The sequence below is a fragment of the Salvia miltiorrhiza genome, chromosome 2 (assembly GCF_028751815.1).
Source record: "Salvia miltiorrhiza cultivar Shanhuang (shh) chromosome 2, IMPLAD_Smil_shh, whole genome shotgun sequence".
In the NCBI taxonomy this organism is placed as follows: Eukaryota; Viridiplantae; Streptophyta; class Magnoliopsida; order Lamiales; family Lamiaceae; genus Salvia; species Salvia miltiorrhiza.
The window spans coordinates 40,567,734-40,579,796 of NC_080388.1; positions in this window are offsets into that span (position 1 = coordinate 40,567,734).

Genomic DNA, 12,063 nt, shown 5'->3' on the forward strand with positions numbered 1-12,063 from the left:
ATATAGTCAATTGAACCGGCCATCCGTAATTGTGGTTTAGGTTTGATTAGTGGTAAATTGACACATCAAGGTCAAGGGAAAAGCAGTCTTAATTCAATAATCCTGCGTCAGAGTTTATTGGTTTTGAATCGGGTTTCTCTAGATATTAATGCTGTCGGCTCATTAAACCTATAGAGCGTCTCTTACGGTTGTCAGTCGATTAGGGTAGTAATTAGTGAAGCGTCTTCCTGGTTACCGAATAATTAAGGAGAAATAAGATCACGTCAGAAGCGTCTTCGGTGATTATAACTGGTTTGTTTGCATGATTTAAAGTTATTTTTGCATCCATGATCGGAATAATTAAGCTAGGGTGGACTTAATTGATTGCTGGAATTCTTTTATTAATTGTTGGAATTTTTATTCATCTTTTATCTATTGGAAAAATTGATTTATTTGGGTTTTATTTATTTAATTTTAAGTTTAGTATTTTCTATATTTTCTTCTCAAAATTTCGTGGGTTACTTGCAGGCTTTAATTAGAGAAATTCTCGCCAATCCCTTGGGAGACGATTTTGCTTACTGGTGTTTGCACAGTGTGGGCATACCGGCTGACTGCCGGATATTTTTGGTGTAAAACGACGCACCAAATTTTGGCGCCGTTGCCGGGGATTGGTTTTAAGCAGGATTTTACTGATTTCAGTCTGTCTTTTATTTTTAGTTATTTTATTTTTAGTTTATGCCCCGTTCTTCTCGTACAGGCGTATTAGTTTTTGATCCAGAAATCGAGAAGACCGCACGAAAGTTGAAGAAGCAAGCTAAGGAGTGGAAAAAGAGATCCAATTCTGCTCCACCGAGTCTTGAGGATCAAGAAGAAATTGAAGATCCAATGGGTGATCGTAACAATAGGGATGAGGAGAACGATAGAGAGATTGTTGATCCTCGACAGGAACCACCTCAACTGATCAGAGAGTTAGGCCGTCATAGAAACAATCGCCCTTTGTGCATTGTCCTTCCTGCCATTAATGGCAACGCTGAAATACGGCCTGGTTTCATTCAAGTGCTACCCAAATTCGGTGATTTACCTGGAGAGAGTGCACACAAGCATCTGGCTGAATTTGATCTAGTTTGCTCAACTCTACGCCCTCATGATTTTACTGAAAATAATTTGAGGCTATTGACTTTTTCTCATACTTTGCAGGGTAGAGCGAGAGATTGGCTTTTTGATCTTCCTCCTAGTTCGATTAGAACTTGGGGAGATTTAGAAGAACAATTCTTGCGAAAATTCTTTCCTGAGTCCAGAGCTGCAAATTTGAGAATGGCCATTAGAAGCATTAAACAGAAGAAGGCGGAGAGTCTAGCCGATTATTGGGAGAGATTCCAACAGCTGTGTCGCAAGTGTCCTGATCATGGATTTTCTGACTACCAATTGCTTACTAACTATTTTTATCGTGGTATGTCTTCTTTTGATAGGAAAATTGTTGACGCTGCTTGTGGTGGAAGCTTGACCAATAAAACTTTGGACGAAGCAAAGAAACTCATCGTTGACATGGTTTCAAATGGCCAACAATATGAGGATGAGGATGATGATCGTTATAGGCCAGTGCAGAAAGTAGAAGATTCCAACATGAACGAGAAAATTGATGCTCTCACCTCTTTAGTTAGAGGACTTGCTGTCTCTAAAACTCAACACGTTCAATGTGGAATTTGCTTTGAAAATAATCATCATACTGATGCATGTCCATCTCTGTAGGATAATAATACTGAGCAAGCGTGCATGGGATCTGCTGATGAGCAAGAGATGAACGCACAAAGGCAAAGGCGAAACGACCCTTTTTCCAACACCTACAATCCAGGGTGGAGAAATCACCCAAATTTTAGGTGGAGACAGCAGGAACCAGGGATGTATGCGCCGAATCCGCCGCAGGCTGGACAGTATGCCCATACCGCACGTCCTTCACCGAGTTCTGCACCCAATATGAGCGATATCATGAAGAGCCTCGCCCAGAGCAGTGAAATTGTGAAGAATTTGGTGCAAAGTCAGCAGGCATTCCAGCATGAAACTCAGGCAGCGTTGAGTAATATGGGCACACAAATCACGCAGTTAGCCACTCAGGTGAACAAGCTGCAGGCGAATCAAGGCCGACTTCCTTCTGTCACGGAGATGAATCCCAAGGAAAATGCAAGTGCTGTAACTACAAGAAGTGGGAGAATTCTAGTTGAGCCACAACCTAAGCAGCAGGACAAAGAAGAAAAGCTCGATGAAGCCAAGGACAATGCAATTAGTGAGAAGTCACCAGAATCCACCGAGCCTAGCTCTTCTAAGGTAAGTGGAAAACCTAAGGTTTCAATTCCTCAATCATTGATTGCACCACCTTTTCCTTCTAGGTTGGCTCAGAACAAGAGAATTGAAGAAGAGAAGGATATTCTAGAAATCTTCAAAAAGGTAGAAATAAACTTGCCCTTGCTTGATGCAATTAAGCAAGTTCCCAGGTACGCAAAGTTTTTAAAAGAGTTATGCTCTAAGAAAATGAAGTTTGGGAATGATGCGAAAATTCGAGTGAGTGAGAATGTTTCTGCTGTTCTTCAAAGAAAATTACCCCAAAAGTGTCGAGATCCTGGTATGTTCACCATTCCATGCATTATAGGTAATAAGACTGTTGAGAGAGCCATGCTAGATTTAGGAGCATCCATAAATGTCATGCCTTATTCTGTGTATAAGGATTTGCAATTAGGACCTTTGAAAGACACTCGTGTTATCATTCAGTTAGCTGATAGGTCTACTGCATATCCCGAAGGTGTTGTTGAGGATGTCCTTGTCAAGGTCAATGATTTGATTTTTCCTGTGGATTTTTATATTGTTGATATGGATGATTCTGCCTCTGCTAAGCAATCCTTGATTCTTTTAGGGAGACCATTCATGAAAACTGCTAAGGCAAAAATTGATGTGGATAGTGGAATGCTTAGCCTTGAATTTGATGGAGATATTGTCACATTTAATATTTTTGAGGCTATGAAGCATGTTGAGGATCCTGAATCTGTGTTCATGATTGATGTTATTGATCCTTTGGTTGAGGAATTTGTTGAGAATTTCAGGGAGGATGAGCTTGAGCGGGTTATTTTCAGTTCCCTAACTGAAGAGAACACCAAAACTGAGGAGAATGAAGACATTAGAGAGATTATCATGCAGCTGTACTCAACGGAGGAAATTCCAGTTCGCCACTTGTCGAGCAGGATGCCCATACCGACCAGCACAGAACCGATTTTGCCCTCTGTTGTGAAACCACCGAAGCTGGACTTGAAGGTACTGCCCCAGCATCTGAAATATGTGTTTTTAGGAGAGGATGACACGCTGCCAGTGATCATCAGCAATGAACTCAGTGCAGAACAAGAGGTAAGGTTGGTAAGTCTTCTTAAGATGCATAAATCTGCCATTGGATGGACTATAGCCGATATCAAAGGTATTAGTCCCTCTACTTGCATGCATAGAATCTTACTTGAGCCTAATAGTAAGCCGTCTAGGGATCCTCAAAGAAAATTGAACCCTGTCATGAAAGAAGTTGTGCTTAAAGAAATTCTTAAATTGCTTGATTTAGGGATTATTTATCCGATTTCTGATAGTACATGGGTCAGTCCTGTTCATGTGGTTCCTAAGAAGTCTGGTTTTCAATTGGTCAAAAATGAGAATAATGAGTTGATTCCCATGAGGTTGCAAACTGGTTGGCGTATGTGCATTGATTTTAGGAAGTTGAATGATGCCACTAGGAAGGATCATTTTCCATTACCTTTCATTGATGAGATGCTTGAGCGATTGGCTGGTAAGGAATTCTTTTGTTTTCTTGATGGCTACTCTGGATATTTTCAAATTTTTGTAGCTCAGGAAGATCAAGAGAAAACCACTTTTACTTGCCCTTTTGGCACTTTTGCATGGCGTCGTATGCCGTTTGGATTATGTAATGCTCCTGGTACTTTTCAGCGTTGTATGATGAGCCTATTTTCTGACATGATTGAGAGTTGCATAGAAATTTTCATGGATGATTTTACTGTGCATGGAGACTCTTTTGACCATTGTTTGACTAATCTTGAGCAAGTTTTGCAGAGATGTGTCGACACTAATTTAGTGTTGAACTTTGAGAAATGTCATTTCATGGTGAGAGAGGGGATTGTTCTTGGGCATGTGATTTCTGCAAGAGGAGTAGAAGTTGATAAGGCGAAAATTGATTTGATTGTTAAGTTACCTTATCCTTCTAATGTGAAAGAGATTCGTGCTTTCTTAGGCCATGCAGGTTTTTATAGGCGCTTCATCAAGGACTTCGCAAAGACTGCTCAACCTCTCACTAGGTTGCTTCATCAAGATGTGTCTTTTGTGTTCGATGACAAGTGCAAGGAGGCCTTTGATTTGTTGAAGAGTAGACTCACTTCTGCCCCCATCATTCAACCACCAATTTGGGGAGAGCCTTTTGAAATCATGTGCGATGCAAGCGACTACGCCGTTGGAGCAGTGCTAGGGCAGAAAGTTGGGAAAGAGAGCCATGTGATTTACTATGCTTCCAAAACTCTCAACCCGGCTCAATGCAATTACACAACCACGGAGAAGGAGCTTTTAGCCATCGTTTTTGCTTGTGAAAAATTTAGATCTTATTTGATTGGCTCTAAAGTTGTTGTTTATTCTGACCATGCAGCTCTTAAGTATTTGCTCTCTAAAAAAGAATCTAAGCCTCGCTTGATCCGTTGGATTCTGCTTTTGCAGGAATTTGACTTGGAGATTAAAGATAAAAAGGGAGCCGAGAACTTGGTAGCTGACCATTTGAGCAGACTGCAGACTGTGTCGGACGGTATGCCCATACCAGACGACTTTCCAGACGAACAGCTGCTGCACATCGACGGTAACACTCCTTGGTATGCTGATTTGGTTAATTTTCTAACTGCTGGAGTTTTTCCTAAGGGAATGGAGACAACCCGTAAGAATAAGTTGAGGAGCCAAGCAAAATACTTCATATGGGATGATCCTTATTTGTGGAAGACCTGTGCGGATCAAGTGATACGACGTTGCATCCCTGATGAGGAGATTCATTCCATTTTGAATTTTTGCCATGCTCATGCTTGTGGAGGTCACTTTGGTCCCAAACGAACAGCACGTAAGATTCTTGATTGTGGTTTTTATTGGGAAACTATTTTTAAGGATTCTTACAATTTCTGCAAAAATTGTGACAAGTGCCAAAGAACAGGTAATATCTCTTCTCGCAATGAAATGCCTCAAGTCCCTATTTTGGTTTGTGAAATCTTTGACGTTTGGGGAATGGATTTTATGGGACCGTTTCCTAGTTCTTTTGGAAATTCTTACATTCTTTTGGCTGTTGATTATGTTTCGAAGTGGGTGGGAGTGAAGGCCACCCGCACTAATGACTCTAAAGTTGTTGCAGGGTTCCTTAAGGCTAATATTTTTAACAGATTTGGAGTGCCCCGTGCCATCATCAGCGATCAAGGAATCCATTTTTGCAACCGCACTTTGGAAGCACTTTTCAAGAAATATGGAGTCCACCATCGAGTTGCCACGGCATATCATCCCCAGTCCAACGGTCAAGCTGAAGTTTCTAACCGAGAAATCAAGAGCATCCTTGAGAAAACAGTCAACCCGAGACGAAAGGATTGGAGTTTGAGACTGGACGATGCAGTGTGGGCATACCGCACTGCTTTCAAGTCACCGATTGGTATGTCTCCATACAGGCTGATTTTTGGGAAGCAATGTCATCTACCTGTTGAGATGGAGCATAAAGCTTTTTGGGCCGTGAAGGAATTCTGTTTAGATGAGAAAGTTGTTGGCAAAGAGCGGAAATTTCAACTGCAAGAATTAGAGGAGATTCGATTGGAGGCGTATGATCATGCAAGTCGTTACAAGGAACGAACTAAATTTCTACATGACAAATACATTCGAAGGAAATCCTTTGAAGTTGGGCAGAAGGTTCTCTTGTTTAACGCACGCTTAAGGATTATGCCAGGAAAATTGAAATCTCGTTGGTTGGGCCCGTTTGAAGTTGTTAGTGTAAGTCCTCATGGAGCTGTGGAAATCCAAAGCCTCGAAACACGAAAGTGTTTTAAGGTTAATGGACAATTACTCAAGCCATACTATGCTGGAGTCGAGATGGAGTCGTTCAATGCGCTCAGCCTGACGTCTCCAACCATTGTCTAAGGATTTTGAACTTCTTTTCTGTCCAGCCAAGGACGTTAAATAAAGGCGCTCATCGGGAGGCAACCCGATTTTTCTTGCCCTTGTTTTGTTAATTTTAGTTTTTTTTCTCAAAAAAAAAAAAAAAAAAAAACTTGGGGTGTGTTTTGGTCAATTTCGCAGGTTTGGGGGTTGCCCTCCAGTTTCTGAAAAGTTGGGGGCCAAGGTGCAAATTCTAGAACTAGGGTTTTTGACTAAAGTCAAAATTCCCTCAATTTGGTTTCCCCCAACGCCACCCCCTCCATTCCGCCGCTGCTCCGTCCGTCCACCCCTGCCCCAACCACCAGCGAACCGCCCAACCACCATTCCTCATCGCCGGAAGCTTCAGCCCCTCATCCACCTACATGATTCCATTTCAGGGATGTTTCTTTCTTTTTGCTTTTCGTTTTTGAAGCTTTTGATTTCTTTTAGTTGTCTGCTGTTGTTTCTGTTTTGGTCTGTCATACTCTCACACAATGAGGACATTGTGTTGTCCAAGTGTGGGGGGGGTGTCTTTGTTTTGTGTGTCTTTGCTTTGTTGCTATGTTGGTTTTCTTGTCAGTTTCGAGTTCTTTGGCAATGTTATGATGATGATGTGAAGAGTTGAGATTATGATATTGGATTTGGTATGATAGGCTGTTGCTCTTGTGATGGAATTGTGCATATGTTCGTAGGTGTTCTTGTATGAGAAAAACGTGCAAAATTTGATCAAAATTACTTGAAGCCTACTAAATTGTGAGGATTGAGCCTTAATGAGCACACATGACTAGCTCCAATTGTTTCTTTGATGAGTGATTGATTCGAACTTCTATGCTGAATTTCTGGTTTGCCCTGTTGCCATAGTCAAGACTGAGTTTGAGAATTTAATGCATGAAAATGATTAAGGCATTTTGGAATAACCATTATTTTGGCCTGAACATATGATCCGAACCTTCACTTTTCCCCTTAGTGAGCCCGTTTGTGCCTAATTTGCTCTTGTTTTGTTTGATTAAAAGTCACATATATTGAGCCTTAACCTATTTTAGCCTGCTTTTGTCCCTTGAAAACATGTGAATGCACTATGTTATGACGAGATGAGAAATGAGTATTCCTATCATTTTAGTGTGTTGAGTGATGATTCATTAAGTTATTGGGGATATATATGCAGTTGAAAAAAAAAAAAAAGAACAGAAAAACAGAAAAAGAGAAAGAAAGAAAAAGTGCAAAAGTGCAAAGGAAATAAAGGGCCTATTGTGTATACATTCATTCATGTTTATGCCCTATACGTACCCAAGCCCCATTACAACCAAAATTGCAAGACCTTTTGATTTGTGCATTGGTTCCATATTTTGGTGGAGATAGTGACATAAGGGCAAGCTGTGTTTGAAGGCATAAAGTTGTGAATTGTGTGAATCTATTCTGTCCATATTTGTCTTTTGAGAGAAATTGAGTGAACTTGGTGAGGCAGGATTGAATTTGCACAATTTTGACTTGAATGAAGATCATGGCATAATTTTCTGAGCAAGAGCATGGTTAGTGGTTTGTGGATGATTGTATCTTGATCAAGATTTTGAGTATTATCTATCATATTGTTGCCAAAGCTTTGTTTTTGCTGTTTTGAGTCTTCTTTTGTTCATTCCCTGTCGTTTTGTTCTTTTTGGTGCTCGAGGGCGAGCTTTGTTTAAGTGTGGGGGGATTTGATTGGGCGTATTTATACGCCTTTATTTGGGGGATTTTAGTATGATTTCTGTGCTTAATTTGAGTTAAATATCATCTTTTGGAATAAATTAAAGCCTTATGTGAATTGTGATTGTATTTGGTAGGCTTTGAAGAAAAGACTCTGTATTGAAAAGAGTTTTGAGTGGTGAAGCTGTGTGAAGAGGAAGCTGTCAATGGGCACACCGAATTCTGCATGGACGAAGTCTGAATCAAAGGAAGTATGATTGAAGGAAAAATTTATTGAAGAAGTGATGAATATAATTGAGAGATGTTGAGCTGCACTTTGATTTGTTTTGTGGGCTATGTAACGCCACTTTTTGATTTAAGTTAATTAGACAAGTTAGTTAATTAGCTAGTGGACCCATGCGCCACTTTAAGTTGTTGTAATTAGACTAGTTTGTTTTTTGGACTTTACGTTACTTTTTTAGTTGCCTATTTAGACTAGGTTTTGATTTTTCCTTAGTTATATATATATTAGCTAGAGATCAATTTAGACACACACATCACAATTCAGACGCCAACTTTGGAGAGCAGCGACTGGATGCAACTTTCAGCAATTAATCAAGTTTTTCGTTTCTTCATCCCTTGCAATTTATTTATTTATTTCTTGTGTTATTTAATTATGTTTTCTAGCTAAATTCGTTTATTCCGGCATCGATTAGGGAAGCACTAGCGAAATTATTCTGTGAGATCTAATTGTTCTTATACTTTATTTTATGCTTGCATCTGCGATTCTCCATGTTTAATGATATTAATTGTTTTAATCCATTAGATAGTTGCAAATATTTATTGGGTTAGAATTAATTATATAGTCAATTGAACCGGCCATCCGTAATTGTGGTTTAGGTTTGATTAGTGGTAAATTGACACATCAAGGTCAAGGGAAAAGCAGTCTTAATTCAATAATCCTGCGTCAGAGTTTATTGGTTTTGAATCGGGTTTCTCTAGATATTAATGCTGTCGGCTCATTAAACCTATAGAGCGTCTCTTACGGTTGTCAGTCGATTAGGGTAGTAATTAGTGAAGCGTCTTCCTGGTTACCGAATAATTAAGGAGAAATAAGATCACGTCAGAAGCGTCTTCGGTGATTATAACTGGTTTGTTTGCATGATTTAAAGTTATTTTTGCATCCATGATCGGAATAATTAAGCTAGGGTGGACTTAATTGATTGCTGGAATTCTTTTATTAATTGTTGGAATTTTTATTCATCTTTTATCTATTGGAAAAATTGATTTATTTGGGTTTTATTTATTTAATTTTAAGTTTAGTATTTTCTATATTTTCTTCTCAAAATTTCGTGGGTTACTTGCAGGCTTTAATTAGAGAAATTCTCGCCAATCCCTTGGGAGACGATTTTGCTTACTGCTGTTTGCACAGTGTGGGCATACCGGCTGACTACCGGATATATTTGGTGTAAAACGACGCACCAGAGTAACGAAGAGTATGGATAGTTAGTCGTTAAAACGAGGCGAAACGAGATATTTAACGACTAAGAGGGGATTAATATCCTAAATATCTAAATCTACCCTACCCTAACCCCCCCCAACCGCCCAAAGCCCCAACCTCTTTTAATATCGGCTGTGTGTCAGCCAAACACTTTAATCACTCACATCACACGCACTAACACCTAAAACACACAACACTCACGCCGGTCTCCATTTTTGCTTGGAGTTGGAGCTTTTGAGCTCCGTTTTGAGCGAAGAGACGAGCCCCGAGCATCTTTTCAAACACATATCTAGGTAGGTGTCATCTCTACCTACGTTTTGATGGTTAGATTTTTGAGTTTTGTCGACGTCGAAAAACGTCGATTTCTCGTCTTTATTTTGAAACGATGTCGGATCATTGTGAATTTTTAGTATGTTGTTCTTATCATATAGTTGAGCATGTTTAGTGAAGGAAGTAAGAACTGAACGAACTGTAGCTACGAAACCCATGAGGGCAGCCCCGTCTTTGTTCGCCGTTTAGCTCGTCTTTCGATTTTTGTTTGATCGTTTTGACTTGATATTTGTGCTTATGAGTATGCTAGGATTGTTATATTTTAAATTCGTATTTTTCCAAGTACGAAATTTGTATGATTTTTGTAGAGCATGATTGTTTAATTTCGTGAAATATGGGACGCTGCATGTTAAGTATTTTTGCGTATGTGTTCTAGGATGTCACTTGAGTATGCTAGTTTTTTTTAGAAGTTTTTGAGAAATGTTAGAAAAGGGAAGAATGAGGACCGAATGTTTTGATGAGCATGAGTAAGTGTTGAGCTTTTTGAGCTGGCGTGTGAATTCCAGCTCTGCCGAGTTTGTCAGCTCTGGCGGCGGAATTCAGCTCTGTCGAGTTGGTCAGCTCTGGCGTGTGATTTTCAGCTCTGCCGAGTGGTCAGCTCTGGTGTGTGATTTTCAGCTCTGCCGGCAGCTCTGGCGTGTGATTTTCAGCTTTGTCGAGTTTGTCAGCTCTGGCTGCCAAGTCAGCGCTGGCAAGACAGTAGGGTTAAAATTGTTAAGTTTTAATTCCTTATTTGAGTTAGGTTAATAAATGAGTTTTCTTTTATAACGATAACGACCCTTATTCTCATCGATTCTTCATAACGATGAAGGTCCTTTTGGGAAGTAACGACTTGAGGAAGAGAGTGACGTTACCTGTTTATAGAGACGCAACGAGGTGGGCTTTTCTACGCTAAAATCAAAATGTTTATGCGTTTTATGTATTGATGTATGATTGAACTGAAAATCTATTTTGAAGTTATTGCATTACCAAGCCACTTACCCCATCAAATAAGTAATATCTTTTCTTGATTAGCCACCTCCATGATGTTGATCCTCTCATATGACTTTTCAATTTCTGATAAAATAGCTACAATAAATGAAAGTATATGATATCTGATCTTAATAATAATATACATAAAAATAAAAGTTTGCAGAAAAGTCACTGAATTGTATCTGATGCATGGTGTACAATGAAAGTGCAGTGATTACTGTCCTTATCTATATCTCATTTGAACATTCATCACAACTGGAAAACAGAAGAAAGAGAACGGGCATAACAAATCTTAAAATCACCATCACAGGAGGAGTTTCTCATACTGCCTTCACTAAGGAAAATTTACAACTTCTGCATCCATGCCCCCTACAAGACTTATGGAATCCAATTCAAAAATCGAGCTGTGACATGCAGATACTCACATGGATTAAGGATGCAAAGAAACATGTCCTCATGTCACATAACTGCATATTTCTTTTTTCTTTTATTACTACTCCCTCCGTCCACCAATTAAAGGCCTAGGGGAAAAAACACGGGTTTTAAGAAAAAATGTATTTTTATTAGTTGAGTGGAGAAAGGATCCCACTTTTTAAGAAAAAGTGTATTTTTATTAGTTGAGTGGAGAAAGGGTCCCACTTTTTTGTAAAGAATCTTTGACTTTTTTGATTAAATAATGAATAAAAACTTACCAAAAATAGGTAGGCCTTGTTTTTGTGGACGTCCCAAAAAGGCAAGTAGGCCTTGAATTGGTGGACGGAGAGAGTATTTCGTTATCAGTCTTATCTTGGACCAAAAAGGGCACAAGCAGAGCTACTTCAACTTCAACTCAACACTGAGGATAGGATTTAAACTTTTATTCCATAATTTCCCACAAATGACAAATACTTAATCCCAGATTGAAATCTATATAATATATAAAAAGGCAGTTTAACGGCTATTTTTTCCCACCAAATTTTAAAAATCAGTTTTTTTTTTTAACTGCTTCCTATTTTTCAACAAGTATGCAAAAATTGCGTTCCACTCATTTTTCTTTATACTCCACCTTTTTCTTTTATGTTTTGATTTATTTTATTTTCTACATCTTTCTAATCTTTTGATTTTATTTAATTAGCTTTACTTTAATTTTATTTTCAATTTTAATTTCTTTTGTTCATAGCAAATATATGACATCAATTTATATCTATATTTATATAATATACAACTAGATAATTTTTTCGGATACTTTTTAGTGTAACTTTTTTAAAATAATTTTTTTAATACTCCAGAATACCTATTTTTTCACAATTCACACTCAATCCTGCATGTTTTTTTTCCATTTCTCTTTTTTCGTTTCAATTGTAATTTAATTTGATTAATGTTAAATATTTAATATACATATCAAATTAAAGATTATGAAAATAGCTTTAATTTGATATAAAAAAATGGCTTTTTCC